Here is a 13,333-nt window from a genome sequence, read left to right on the forward strand (position 1 = left end):
ATCTATTGAGTTATGCAGAAGCAGTCAAATTCCACTCCTTTCTGATTATGCTTCTCCTATGAACTCATGAAATATAAAAGAAACAAGGTTTGGATTCTCAAATTTAATTCTGAACTTTCAGCTTCACCATATAGATCAATGGCAATGCCTTAAACTAAATAAGAATATCTTAGGAATTGGAGATCTTGGTGTCTGTCCGTCTGTGTCTCTCTCACATTTAAATTTTACGTTACATTAGTAATAAATGTAAACACATAATTTGATGATTTCATCCTTGAAAGAACAGTTATTCCCACACTAACATTTAAGTTTAAGCAGAAGAAGCCAAACATAAAGAAATGAAGCAGGAGGAATTATTTAAATCGAAGAAATATAGGGTATCCAAAAGCATCAGAGATCTCTTGTCGATAGGATTAAAATATATATGTATATTGTAGGTGTAACTTACGTTAATGTTTCCTTTTATCTGTCCTTTAAATCCAGGTATGATGGCATTGAGAAATACAGCTTAATAATTCAAAAAAATGGCAGTATAAAGAAAGAGGGCAAGTGCAAAGAAGAAATCTAGGAGGAAACAGAAAACTAAAGGAAATATTTCTATCAGTATAAATAACCAGGGCAAATTCACTGTCCAGAAGAGAGTCAAGCATAAAGCCTTGAAACTAAGGACAGAAAGTTATTAACCTGTTAGGAACTGAAAGAAATTGGAACTGGAGGAGAAGGGCAGCTTTTCCTATGATAAAAAAATGAAGAACAGATACCAAAAAATTATAAAAGAAATTGAAGCCTATTTCTGAAGACCTAATTTCTAACTATATACGTGTAATCCAACCATCTCTCCCTATTTTCACATGCTTTGAAGAATAAAAACATTAAGAAAAAAATAACTAAGAGATTTATGCTTGGAGAGATTGGTTTATATATACGATTGATCATCTATTATACAAAATATACAACTGGTTGTACACACATAATTATACACACAGTCATACACACACATGCATATCCTATCCCAGTACATGTATCTGTTAGTTCTCAGTACTTTTTTTAAGAATACATAACCTGGTTGTTTGCTATTTTTAGAATGTTTGTGCCCCATTTAATTGACATTACATGTGGGCACACGTTTAAAAATCAACTTTATGGACGTTTATTTATCTGTGATTACATGCACCCTTGTGAAGGGCAAAGTTCAGTGTGTGTTGACACATGTGCACACCTGTGTAATCACACCACAGTTAAGACATAAAACCTTTCCGTCACCCCAGAAAATTCCCTCTCTCTCTCTGACCATGAAATGTCTACCGATCTAGCCAGAGGTAACAACTGATCTGATTTTCCCACCTGTTCTCGAACTTCAAACAGTTACACACTCTGCACCTTTTTCTCCTGGTCCTTTCACTCAGCGTACTACTTTAAAAATGTATCCACCAGGGCTTCCCTGGCGGCGCAGTGGTTGAGAGTCCGCCTGCCGATGCAGGGGACACGGGTTCGTGCCCCAGTCCAGGAGGATCCCGCGTGCTGCGGAGCGGCTGGGCCCGTGAGCCATGGCCGCTGAGCCTGCGCGTCCAGAGCCTGTGCTCCGCAACGGGAGAGGCCACATCAGTGAGAGGCCCGCGTACCGCAAAAAAAATAAAAAAGTATCCACCAGGCTACATACACAAAGAGTCACATCTTTCACGGCCCAGTGAAAGGACGATGGGGATATAAATATTCGTACTTCGGCAGTCACTAGACAACTGTGTTATTATTCCCCACCTGTGATGACTGTAACTCTGATGTGAGTAGTTCTGTGCTAATCTTTGTGTTGACGTACACTCTCAGTCCTCTCGGGTAGGCGTGGAGCGGCTGCTTCCTAGTACAAGTGTGTATTTAGCTACAGGAATCGGTAAAGTACCCAGTAACAATCCCTTCTGGACGATCACCACCAGTGTTTAAGGCATTCAACGGCAATACGTCCTTTTACAAACTTGGAATAAACACCGTCTGCCACTTCATCCAGTCTCATTGATGGAAAGTGGAATCTCACTGTGGTTTTAATTGGCTTTTCCCTAATGACGAATAATGGAGGTACACAGTTTCACACCGCCTTTCTTCTGGACGTGTCCTGTTCAATAATTTATCCAATTTTTGTTGGGTTATTTCCCCTTTTATTTGGGTTGTGTGCATCTTCATATATGACAAATAACATGTTTTTGTCTTACACTTACACACAGAGATACATGAAGACAGCCTTTTGTTATACAGGTGACACATGTAATTATCTTATGTTACATGTACATAATTTAAGTCAGATGTGTATCATGTGTATTTCTGCATTTGCTTGTGCGTGTCTGAATGTGTTTGTATACACACGTGTGGCTTTCAGTATTTAATTCTCTAAAAGGTTTTTTATAGAAGACATTTGTGTTTTGATGAAATTAAACTGTCTTCTTTATTTTTTTGGCTATCATATTATCTAATAAACCATTGCCAGGGTTGTGAGAACCCCTAAGGTCTGTCATGATGGCTAGACCTCTCAATTTCCAGAAAGTATTTAAAGGGAAGACTTGTTTTCTTCTTTTCTAAAATTCTAGATTTCTTCATGCTTACTTGGCTGTAAACGTGACCTGTTTATCTTTGGAACGGCTCTCATTTTGTGTGTAGACATGACATCCTTGCCTCCTGACAGCTGCCTGATGTTAGACAACATATTTCTTCTCTTTCGAATGTCACATCGTTCATAGCCACTAAAAGGATACCTGACACAGGGTCTAAAGAGGGTAAATCAGAGAAAATCCTAATTGTGCGTCACATTTTTATCACGGTAATCAACCAACTTGAAGATCTTTTGTTTTTAAGGTTCCACGGAAAATGCACAGAATTATATGCTAACGGAAGAAAGATAGGAGACAGTGTTTGGCAAGTTGACTGTAGGTATGAGAGTGTTTCACTGGTAAAGGTCTATCAGGGTAGAAATCTTGGTCTCAACTTCCTTCAACCACTCCATATATCCGAATGCTCGTTCTATTAACAATCAGAGGTGTGACCAGGCACCAGTCCCTAAATCTTCCAAGCACTTGGTCGTGAGCAAAGGGTTCAATCGCATGAATTGGACAGCCCGTCCCGATTAGGAGTGTTACTCATTGAGAGACTAAGCACGGGTGTGGAGAACTTGTATTTCATAAGGTGCTCAGTATATGAAACTGCTTCTACGTAATCTAAAACAACCTTAGGAACTAACGTCTCACGGGTCTATATTGAGTTTAGACATCACTGCCACTCCATAGAGTACACTTTTAAAAAACAATCTTAGAACATCTTCATCCATCCAACGTCTGGTGGATGAATATAAATCCAAGGATATCATAAATGATTTCAATTCTCCAGCACAGTTCTTCATAAACACAGCTTCTCTTCAAAGCAATGGGGATGCTGGCTCAGAGTTCTATCTCTAAGTCCTTTTTAATTCACTCATTCTGAATTTGGAATGGTCTAAGGGGTACGTATTGGATTAAAATTTAAACATGATCAACCTGTGGTTCCAACCCTTGCCTAACATAACCAACAGCAAAGTGACTGTACCATGAACACAAGTAGGGAAAACATATGCCTGAAACGTACCCCTACACATTCATCAGTAATTTTTAGATTGCGAGTAGATTTTTTTTAACTCCTGTACTAATTTTTCCTTTAGCTGATTCATTAATGCTTCTACTATATTTTCTTCACTTTTCTCCACTGCTGGAAATCACTTAAATGGATTTTGAAAGGGCAACTTGAGATGGAAGAGAAACAGAGTAGCTGGCCTTCTTGTGCAGCTCTCTTGGGAACTAGCTATTGGAAACGCACCCCCCCCTTTGATTTGGGGACTCTAATGTGTACCCACAGTATGCAGCACACAGCAGTGGCTTTGATGGTGACGTGAGACCCGGAAGACAGATTTACTTTCACTGTCTCCATCACCTTCATTGCCTCTACAGCCTATCTAGTGATGCTGCAACGTCCACCTCTGTAAAAACCACGGCCATAACACAGGTGGTCACTGAGGACCTGAAGAGATGCATAATCTGATTTAAACTGTCCCAATGTTACCCAGAGCTCATGGACTCAGAGTGGGCTCGGGCAAGACGCGTGTACCTGTCTGGGGCCGTGAGACTCTGAAGCTGTTTCGGCTATTTTTTCCTTTTTCTCAAGCAGACTAACGCTTTTTCAGTGTTTCAGACAAGGAGCAATGGTATCTGGGGTTTCAGGAACACAGCCGGCACTTTAGATCCTACCTGGATGAGCGATCGCAATAAGGTGTGAGGCAGGGCTCACGAGAGAATGCGTTTAGAGGGTTCAGAAGGAAAGCGAGGTAGGTCGCTGCTTGTTCCTCCCCAGATAAACAAGGCAGAGGGGACGGGCAGAGCCAGAGACGAAGGTGCAACCCTCCAGGTGGGGTGTGAGTTAACTGTTAGGGGGTCCCTGCCTGCACATCCTAGCAGGTAGAACTGTCTTCATGCCAGTAGACATGGTGGTGGTCTCTACACATCTGTGAAGTAATAACCTAGACCGAGGGGCAGAGGAAACGCAATAATTAACATACGGCGTTCAGACGGTTCCCTGGTACAGGGTAGGCACTCAGGATCACACAGTTTTGAGTGGTTTATTGACTTTGGTCCCAAAGAGAAGTCAATTCCATGGCTGGGATCATGGAAAACCAAAGAACTGTAGAATTGGGATCTGATGACTTGCTCACGTTGTTTAAAAAAAACTGTCGGATTCATGAAAAAACATCTTCTAGAAAACATCTTAGTAAGATAGCAAGGTGTGGCCAGTTTAATTGTATAAGAAGGTGGGAATGAGGAAAAGTCTTCCCTGCTTGCCTTCCTTTACTATCAGCTGTAGCATTCACCACACCCACGGGGTGAGACAGAGATCAACACAGGATGTACGGTTGCTAATACCCTAGATGTGCCCTGATAAATCTGATCGACAATAATTAACGTGGGGTTGTATATATGTATATTCTCTCACAGATGTAAGTAAAAATAAAATCAAAATTATTCCTCTCTCTGAAAATGCTCTGAGAATGTATAGTGTCAACACGGATGAACTAGACAAGACTACAAAACTTACTGGACTGACTGGTATGTATTACATCCTAATATTCCCACTGCCACTGTCACGTAACATTTCCATCATCAGTTTTTTTATTCAGAAAGTCAGTAAGTGCTGACAATATTCATTACTCAGGGTACAAGGCCTAGGTCTCTATGTTTACTGAGTTAACGACCCTGGAGAGTAATCTATCAAGAAAGAGGGGCTTGTAGGGGTGGGAAGTATCGGATCATCAGAAATTTCAAAATAATTCCCACCTGCTGAAATTAAAAAGTAAAACACGGAGTTTTACTAGGAATAGTTTAACATGTCAACTAATTTCAAGCCCTGGTTATAATCAGGCTGACCTCCATTTCTCCATTCAGGCCACTTTTCTAATGCATTCTGAGCCTTGGAACTGAAGCTTTAAAAATAAGTCTTCATCTTGTTCAACTGTTCTGCTGCACTGTTAGGGATACTGGCATCACCCCAAATACCTGCACAGGGGCACTGAGAGATGTGTGTATCACTGGGACAATAGGTGTCTATTTCAGAAGAGGTATTGGGTAGAATGGTGGGGTAATTAGAGAATAAATTTTCTCCCATCACCCATCACCCTGTGTGACAGAGTGAGTGTGTCTCTGGAAGTGGACAATCGTGTTTCCAGTTTATCTCAGTCTAGAACAAGGCATGAGTGTCAGGTATAGATTCTAGGAGGTTGATAAAGGACCAAGTAGGGTCCACACTGTGATCATGGAGCCCCAAATTCATAGACCTCCTGGTCAGCCTTTGGGGTCTCGCTGCTGATGCTAGATACTGCCTAGTTACAGCGCTGTATTGGGATTCATTCTCAAGACAGACAGCAGACACCTGTGTCATGGGAAGCGGTAACCAGCTGAGACTCTCTTACATTGTACACCAAGCGAAATCTGACTTGCACATTCAATTCCTTGTTCTGTATTCAGACATTTCCCTGGGTTCTAACGGGCAAAATTCTGCTTCTGCATGGTGATTTTCAGGCAGAGGAAATAACACGAAAGAGGAAGACTTTGAGAAGTTCAAGCAGATGACGAGAGAAGAGGGGATTCCGGAAGAAAATACTGTGAATGTCACGGAAGCTGGTAACAGAATTATACTTTTTCCTGAATGTATCCTTCACCTGGCATGTAAATACGCTATCGGGAAACAAGTCAATTGATTTAAAACTTCCTCTTCCACGAGTCATCTTTTATAAAATCCATCACTTAAAAAAAGGAAACTTTGGAAATACTGAGAAATGGTAGTAATCGGTGGTTCTTTGATTCCCGCCGTTTTGATTTTCCCCAGTGGAAAAAAAAAGTGACTTCACCACCTAATTCTAAGTAAACACAGCCTGTTATTGATGCTCTTTCATGAAACAAATCAACAAGCACACGCTGTGATTTCACATGTGCCAAATTTTGTCAGTAATGATTTTGTGTCCCAGTAACTTAAATTCTGTCACTAGAGAACTTTTTCTGTTCCAGTAGGTAATGTCGCTTCTCTTGAGCCTTATTACATTTCAGATTTGTTGGTTGATTCATGCTGAGCAGTTCTGGTGAGACAGCCTTATCCTGCAGGAATCATGCCAACCACAGTCATTACAGAGAAGCAGGGATGTGGCCAGAAGTTGGTGGAAACTAGTTTGTGTTCCAGTCAGGCCTGACATGATGGCTGTCCACACACATCCCAACTCCAGGAGGACTGGGGTTAAAGAGACCTCACACTTCCTGCAAGAACAATGTTTAATTTTGCCCTGCTCAAGGCCTTCCAACCACACTGTCTGAAACGTGCGTTTGGTCTATAGTCCCCTTCAGAAGGTGATTTTGTTCTAGAGGAAACTTTAAACTTTCTAAACTAAGAGAGCCTCAGAAAACGACACTGATCTAGGCTAAAGTGTGTTTTTATTTTTCTGTTTGAACAAAACGGAAGAAAAAAGCAAATAAAAACACTATCTTCCAGGTGAATGTGATAAGAAAGATGTGGTACATATGTACAATGGAATATTACTCAGCCATAAAAAAGAATGAAATAATGCCGTTTGCAGCAACATGGACAGACCTAGAGATGATCATACTGAGTGAAGTAAGTCAGGCAGAGAAAGACAAATACCATATGATATCGCATATATGTGGAACCTAAAAACTGATACAAAAAAACGTACTTACAAAACAGAAACAGTCACAGAGAAAAAAACTTATAGTTACCAAAGTGGGAAAGGGGCGGGGATGGATACATTAGGAGCTTGGGATTGACATATACACACTACTATATATAAAATAAACGACAAGCACAGGGAACAATACACAATATTCTGTAATAACCTATATGGGGAAAATCTGAGAAAGAATTGATATACCTGTATGTATAACTCAATCACTTTGCTGTACACCTGAAACGAACACGATATTGTTAATCAACTATACTCCAAAATAAAAATTAGAAAAAACATTCTCAAAGCCCCAAAAGACAAAACTTTTGGAATTAGGAGAGAAGTGTACCTCCACCACAGAACTGGTAAACCAGTTTTAGATGAAACACCCACACAAGCATGAATCCTGACATCATAACTCCTAGAGCGGATCCCAAATGGGAAAGGTCCCGCCGTATGTACATCCTTAGGAAAATTCCAAATGGATCCTCCCATGGCACAGAGATGTGTCCACCGGGAATCTGTCCACTGGGTTCACTAACAGCTCCTCTACCCTTGGACGTCCTACTCCCTGAGGCTCACCCCTGTCGGCTGTCACACAGTCAACTCTACTAAACTGTGGTCCTGTTTTATTCACCTGCAGGATGTGTCACTGGGAACCAGGCATATCATCTCCGCCATGGAATCAAGGTCAACAACACGAAGACAACGTTCCTGGTTCCTGCAGAACAATCCCCCTTTCTCTCTTCATCATCACACTCCCTTTCCCATTTCATCTCTCCCGGTCACCATTCATGTCCCGTCTGGTGCTACTTGATTTCTGAGGGTTTAAATAGATTTAATATATACCCTGCACACGTGTGCTTGTGCAGAAAGTCACCTAATTTAAAACACACACATATGCACATTCAGTACCCAGGAAAATATGCTTTTAATAGGCTAGATGCTCCATCAGACACAATTCTGATGAGGATTAAATACAGATGTCCTAGAGATGTCCAGGAGAGAAGGAGAAAAAGGACTAAACCATCACCGGACAGGGGACGGGGTCACGGATACTCATATTGTAGTGGGAGGGGGCAGTCTGGTCAAGAAAAACGTCCCCAGAAAGCATCTTATTCATTACAGGAAGGGGAACTTGTGTTTGAATCACTGAGATTTATGCACAGAAAATGCAAGACGCCATGTCCCATCACTGGGGGGAAACAGCACCAACACTTCTGAAATTGCGCTGAAGACCTGATATTTCTTAACGATTAGCTCCCTCGTAATCGAAGATGGGGCAGCAGCTGAGACTTGGTCAATCCACAGGATCGTGAAGTCCGTGTACTGCTTGGAGGGGCCAGATGACTGAGAGCTCAGTCAGGAAGATGGACCTGCAAACACAGCTCAAAACATCTAAAGATGGTATTCCATCCTCTTACGCTTCCAAGAGCAGTAGACACTAGTATTCCCAAGGAGTGGCCATTCCCACTCTAATGGGCAGAGCACACAGTGATCAGCTCCGCACGGCACTCAGGGTGCTTTCGGTCTCAAAGATCTAGCAGCCTCCGTGCGTAACTTATTCCCAGGGTGGGGCTAAAGTTCAGGGAACGGGTCCAAGCCCTGGGAAAACAGAGCTACACCTAAGCAACATTTACCAGAATAAACGTTGTGGTGCCTCCACAGACACGGACTCCAAATGTACAACGGGCAAGTGTCAGAGACATCAGCACTGAAGATTAAAAGGACTCTGTCTGAAAGTAACAAAGCCTCCGTGGCAATGTTTGAATTATTTCTCTTGTGTATGTAGGGTGTGTGCAGTTGGAGTTCTAACTCCGGTCTTCACAGTATGTCAGGAAATGCTGGATTGGTGGGGTGGAAATACACAAAGGCAATGCAACAGAGAGTGACGGGATGAACCTCTTAAGGAACACTGAAAGGTAGGACCTGGCATAAACAAGTTAAACAACTGTGAAATAGTACATGTGTTCGTGATGTGAGCAATCTTAACAGGGAAAACAGGGTAGTCACCACGAATGCTACAGAAATGAAGAAAAATGTAGAAGAAAACCGGAAACAAAGTTATGCCAACCAAATGAACACGTGATGAAATGGACACTTTTCTTGAAAGATCTGTTACCAACACTGACACAAGATGGAACAGAAAATTTGACTAGTCCCTTTTCTTATAAAAGATTTTCAATCTGTCACCACACAATTTTCCATTAAGAACTTGGAGGTCCAGAAGATCGCACTGCAGAGTCCTCTCAGACATGCAAAGAAGAGACGGCACTAAACTTAGTCAAAGTTTTCAGAAGGAGATGATGAGGGAGCCTGTCCTACTCCTTTTAGGAGGTTAGCATGACCTAAAACCCCCAAATCTGATCAAGACGTCTTAATACACATAAACATATGAGTTCATAGTAAAATATCTCTATATCTTAAACTGTTCTTTAATCCCCTAGACAGAATTAAGTCCTCTCAACAGAATGGTATAATTTACACATTGTACCTATGCATGCATTTTTATTACAACACAAACCTATTAACATATTGGAGAGCAGTCTTTGTTTTGCACGTACATAAGGATTAAACTACATGGAGAATCTTGCTTCTGCTCTTTTTCAGAGGGTAATATTTTTAGAGATTATTTGTATGTGGATTCATCGAGATCTAATGTATTAATTTTTTCCATCTCACACTGATACGTTATAGCTACCAGATTGTGAAGTTGTTTTAAATATTTCAACATTACAAACAACAGACCAGTGAATCATACTTATACGTATCTATCATTTTAACATTTCTGTAAACGGAAACGCCTTGTCAAAGTGAATACACCTTTAGGATATTTACGGTTACAACCAAAAGGACCTTTCAAAACCCCTATGTATTTTCTGTTCCCGCGTCCCAGCAGGTCCTACCCACAGATACACACTCGACTCACTCTTCCAGCTATCAGAGCCTCACTCAAAACCCTCCCTTTTGGAAAATGCGTCTCCCACGAAATGGATTTTGCAAACACACTCCACGTTCCTGCCTTGCCTTATTTTTCATCCTTGAACTTAGAAACAGGTGATATATTTGGCAATCACCAGTTAGCTTGACTGTATTCTGTCTCCTTTCACTGGAAGACACCTCACTGGAGGGTGAACTGAGTCTGGTTCACGAGTTATCAGTCTGGTTCACCTGTTACAGCACCACATCTTTATTAACACAGACCAAACACTGGACAGTAGGAATCTTACAGAATATGCTCTCTTTAAAATGTGGATACGTATAAAAGGTTACTGTATACTGGACTATACTGTATACATTCTACGAAGTTACTGTAAGATAAAGGAAAAGCTGAGTCCTTCTACGGAGAACTGAGACTTTTCCCTCACTGAGTGTACACACCTGGAGAAGGGCTGGCCTGGGAGTCACTGTTCTTCACATCGGATTTTGTTTCCAGCCAGGCATTAGCTAACACTCACCAATTACTAGAGTAGGGTGGAGGGATGGAAAAAAACAATTCCTATCTCATTGACAAGAAACATTTTGATCAAGGATGAGGTGCAGAGGCTGACTGACTGAAATACCCACCCAGGAATTAAGCGTCTACCATTTAGTAAAACCAACACACAGGCTGAAATGAAAACAAAGGACAGACAGACACCAAAGGATAAATACCAATATGGGAACAGCAAGGCAAAGGTGAACAGTGGCGAGAGACAATGGGACCTTTTCTCTCTGGAACCTGCCGTCTCTGACATTCGTAGGAAATTCTGTCCTGTCCGTATCTACCTGCGTGCCTACAAGCTTCCACAGGGATTAGGAAGGTCACGGAATATGTCACTTGTTTTCCTTTTAATACCTCTCTTTTCCTCTCTACCTGGATGGGTTCGAGAGGTTCTCAATGGCAAGCATGGGCTCAAAGGAACCTCCAAGGGGTGAGGATTTCTAGCAAGAAAACTTGAGATAAGGCATATATGTTGCCTTCGCTACTCATATCGAGTGTTTATCTGTTGTTTGCTTGGGCCGTGAACCCCCTCCAAGTGGTTCCAAAGCGCCTGCCCATTAATGGAAAGACGGTGATCCCTTCCCGAGTCAGACTGACGAGACACCCTTGGGAGCTATGCTGAAATGTACAACCCGGGCACTCATTTAACAGACGAATCCCTACTCCCTATCCGTTTCTAGGTGGCGACTTCGTTCTTGAAACAACCCCACTGTGTTACCGAACCTGCCACGACTAGCTTCCCATTTCTTTACGTATTTCGGGTATAACCAGTCCTACAGCGCGGGATGCTGAGTGACTCATTTCCTTCTAAAGGCACCCGGGCCAGTGCACCCCGGCCTCAAGAACAAAAATCCCCAGGGACACACACTGCCTCACTGATTAGCCAGCTCTGGCACCGGGGATGCAGCCAACACCCAAGTCCAAAGCCCATGACGTCGTGGAAGTTACACATTAGTGAATGAGGACTGCCTATAGGAAGAAAATGAGATCATGAAGTGGGGAGGAGAGAGGGGTTAGGGAGTGTGGGGCTTGTTACGCTGGAGAGAGGAGCAAATCCTGCTGGAATCTGCAGGTTCCCCTAAGGACTGAGGCTTCGTTCTGGGCCAGAGGAGCACGTTAACTCATACGAACCAGGATTTCTCAGCCTCCCCATGGTTGACCCATGACTGGATAATTCTCTCTGTGACGTGCTGTCCTGCACACTGTAGGATGTTGAGCAGCCTGCTTCATCTCTACCCACCAGATGGAAGGGGTCGCCACCCACCTCTCCCACTGTGACAACCAAAAATGTCTTACCGTCCATGTCAAGTGTCTCTCTTGCGAGGTACACAGGTCCCTGATTGGGAACCAATATCCTACAAGCAGTTCTAGAAAGCCTTCCCAGACATGGTCAAACCAAAGCTCCTGGGTAGGAGCAGAGACATCTACATAGGGAATCAGTACACCAGGGGCCACACAAAACAGGGCAAGCCTTGGGAAGACGGCTCTAAGGCCTTGCTGCTGAAAAGTATGGTTTGGGACCACAAGCAACGGCACCTCCTGGGCACTTGTTAGAAATGCAGGGTTTCAGGATCAACACTAAACATGCTCCATCAGAACCAGCAGCACCAGTAAATTTCTCTGGGAATCACTGTGCATGTTCCCATTTGAGAGGCACTGTGTGGAGAATGTCACCAGGATCAGATCTCAGAAAGTGGGCTGCTGGTTAATTATCTCATTTGAGATTCTATGTATATTGGAACCTTGGTCAGGAATCCTTGGGGAAGGCAATCTACAGATTCAATGCCTCCCCGATCAAAATAACAATGACATTTTTCACATAACTAGAATAATTTTAAAATTTGTGTGGAAACCCCAAAAAAACCCAAATAGCCAAAACAATCTTGAGAAAGAAGAACACAGCATGGAGGAATCATGCTCCCTGACTTCAGACTATACTACAAAGCTACAGTCACCAAAACAGTATGGTACCGGCAAGAAAAACAGACACATAGGTCAATAGAACAGGACAAAAAGCCCAGAAACAAACCCACATACCTATGGTCAAATAATCTATGATAAAGGAGACAAGGATGTACACTGGAGAAAAGACAGTCTCTTCAATAAGTGGTGCTGGGAACACTGGATAGCTAGATTTAAAAGAATGAAATTAGAACATTTTCTAACATCATATACAAAAAAAAAACCTCAAAATGGATTAAAGACCTAAGTGTAAGACTAGATACTATAAAAATCCTAGAGGAAAACATAGGCAGACACTCAACATAAATCACAGCGATATTTTTTTACTATGTCTCCTAAAATAAAGGAAATAAAAGCAAAAATAAATAGGACCTAATTAAACTTAAAAGCTTTTGCACAGCAAAGGAAACCATCGACAAAACAAAAAAATAACCTACCAAAAGCAAGAAAATATTTCCAAATGATATGACTGACAGGGATTAATATTCAACATACATAAACAGCTCAAACAATACAACGTTAAAAAAAGAAACAACCCAACTTAAAAATGGGTAGAAGAACTGAATACACATTTTTCCAAAGAGGAAATACATATGGCCAATGGATACACGGAAAGATGCTCAAAATTGCTAATCATCAGGGAAATGAAAATCAAA

General features: G+C 41.9%; 1 long non-coding RNA gene across 1 annotated transcript; it reads left to right on the forward strand.

The window, feature by feature from the left end:
* The first annotated feature begins 1,637 nt into the window (after positions 1 to 1,637).
* Positions 1,638 to 9,811, forward strand: LOC141277702 (uncharacterized). The gene is made up of 3 exons (XR_012329454.1): positions 1,638 to 6,182; positions 7,042 to 7,164; positions 7,875 to 9,811. It is a non-coding gene; the product is annotated as an uncharacterized lncRNA (long non-coding RNA).
* The last annotated feature ends 3,522 nt before the right edge of the window (positions 9,812 to 13,333 follow it).

The sequence above is a fragment of the Tursiops truncatus genome, chromosome Y (assembly GCF_011762595.2).
Source record: "Tursiops truncatus isolate mTurTru1 chromosome Y, mTurTru1.mat.Y, whole genome shotgun sequence".
NCBI classification, from domain to species: Eukaryota; Metazoa; Chordata; class Mammalia; order Artiodactyla; family Delphinidae; genus Tursiops; species Tursiops truncatus.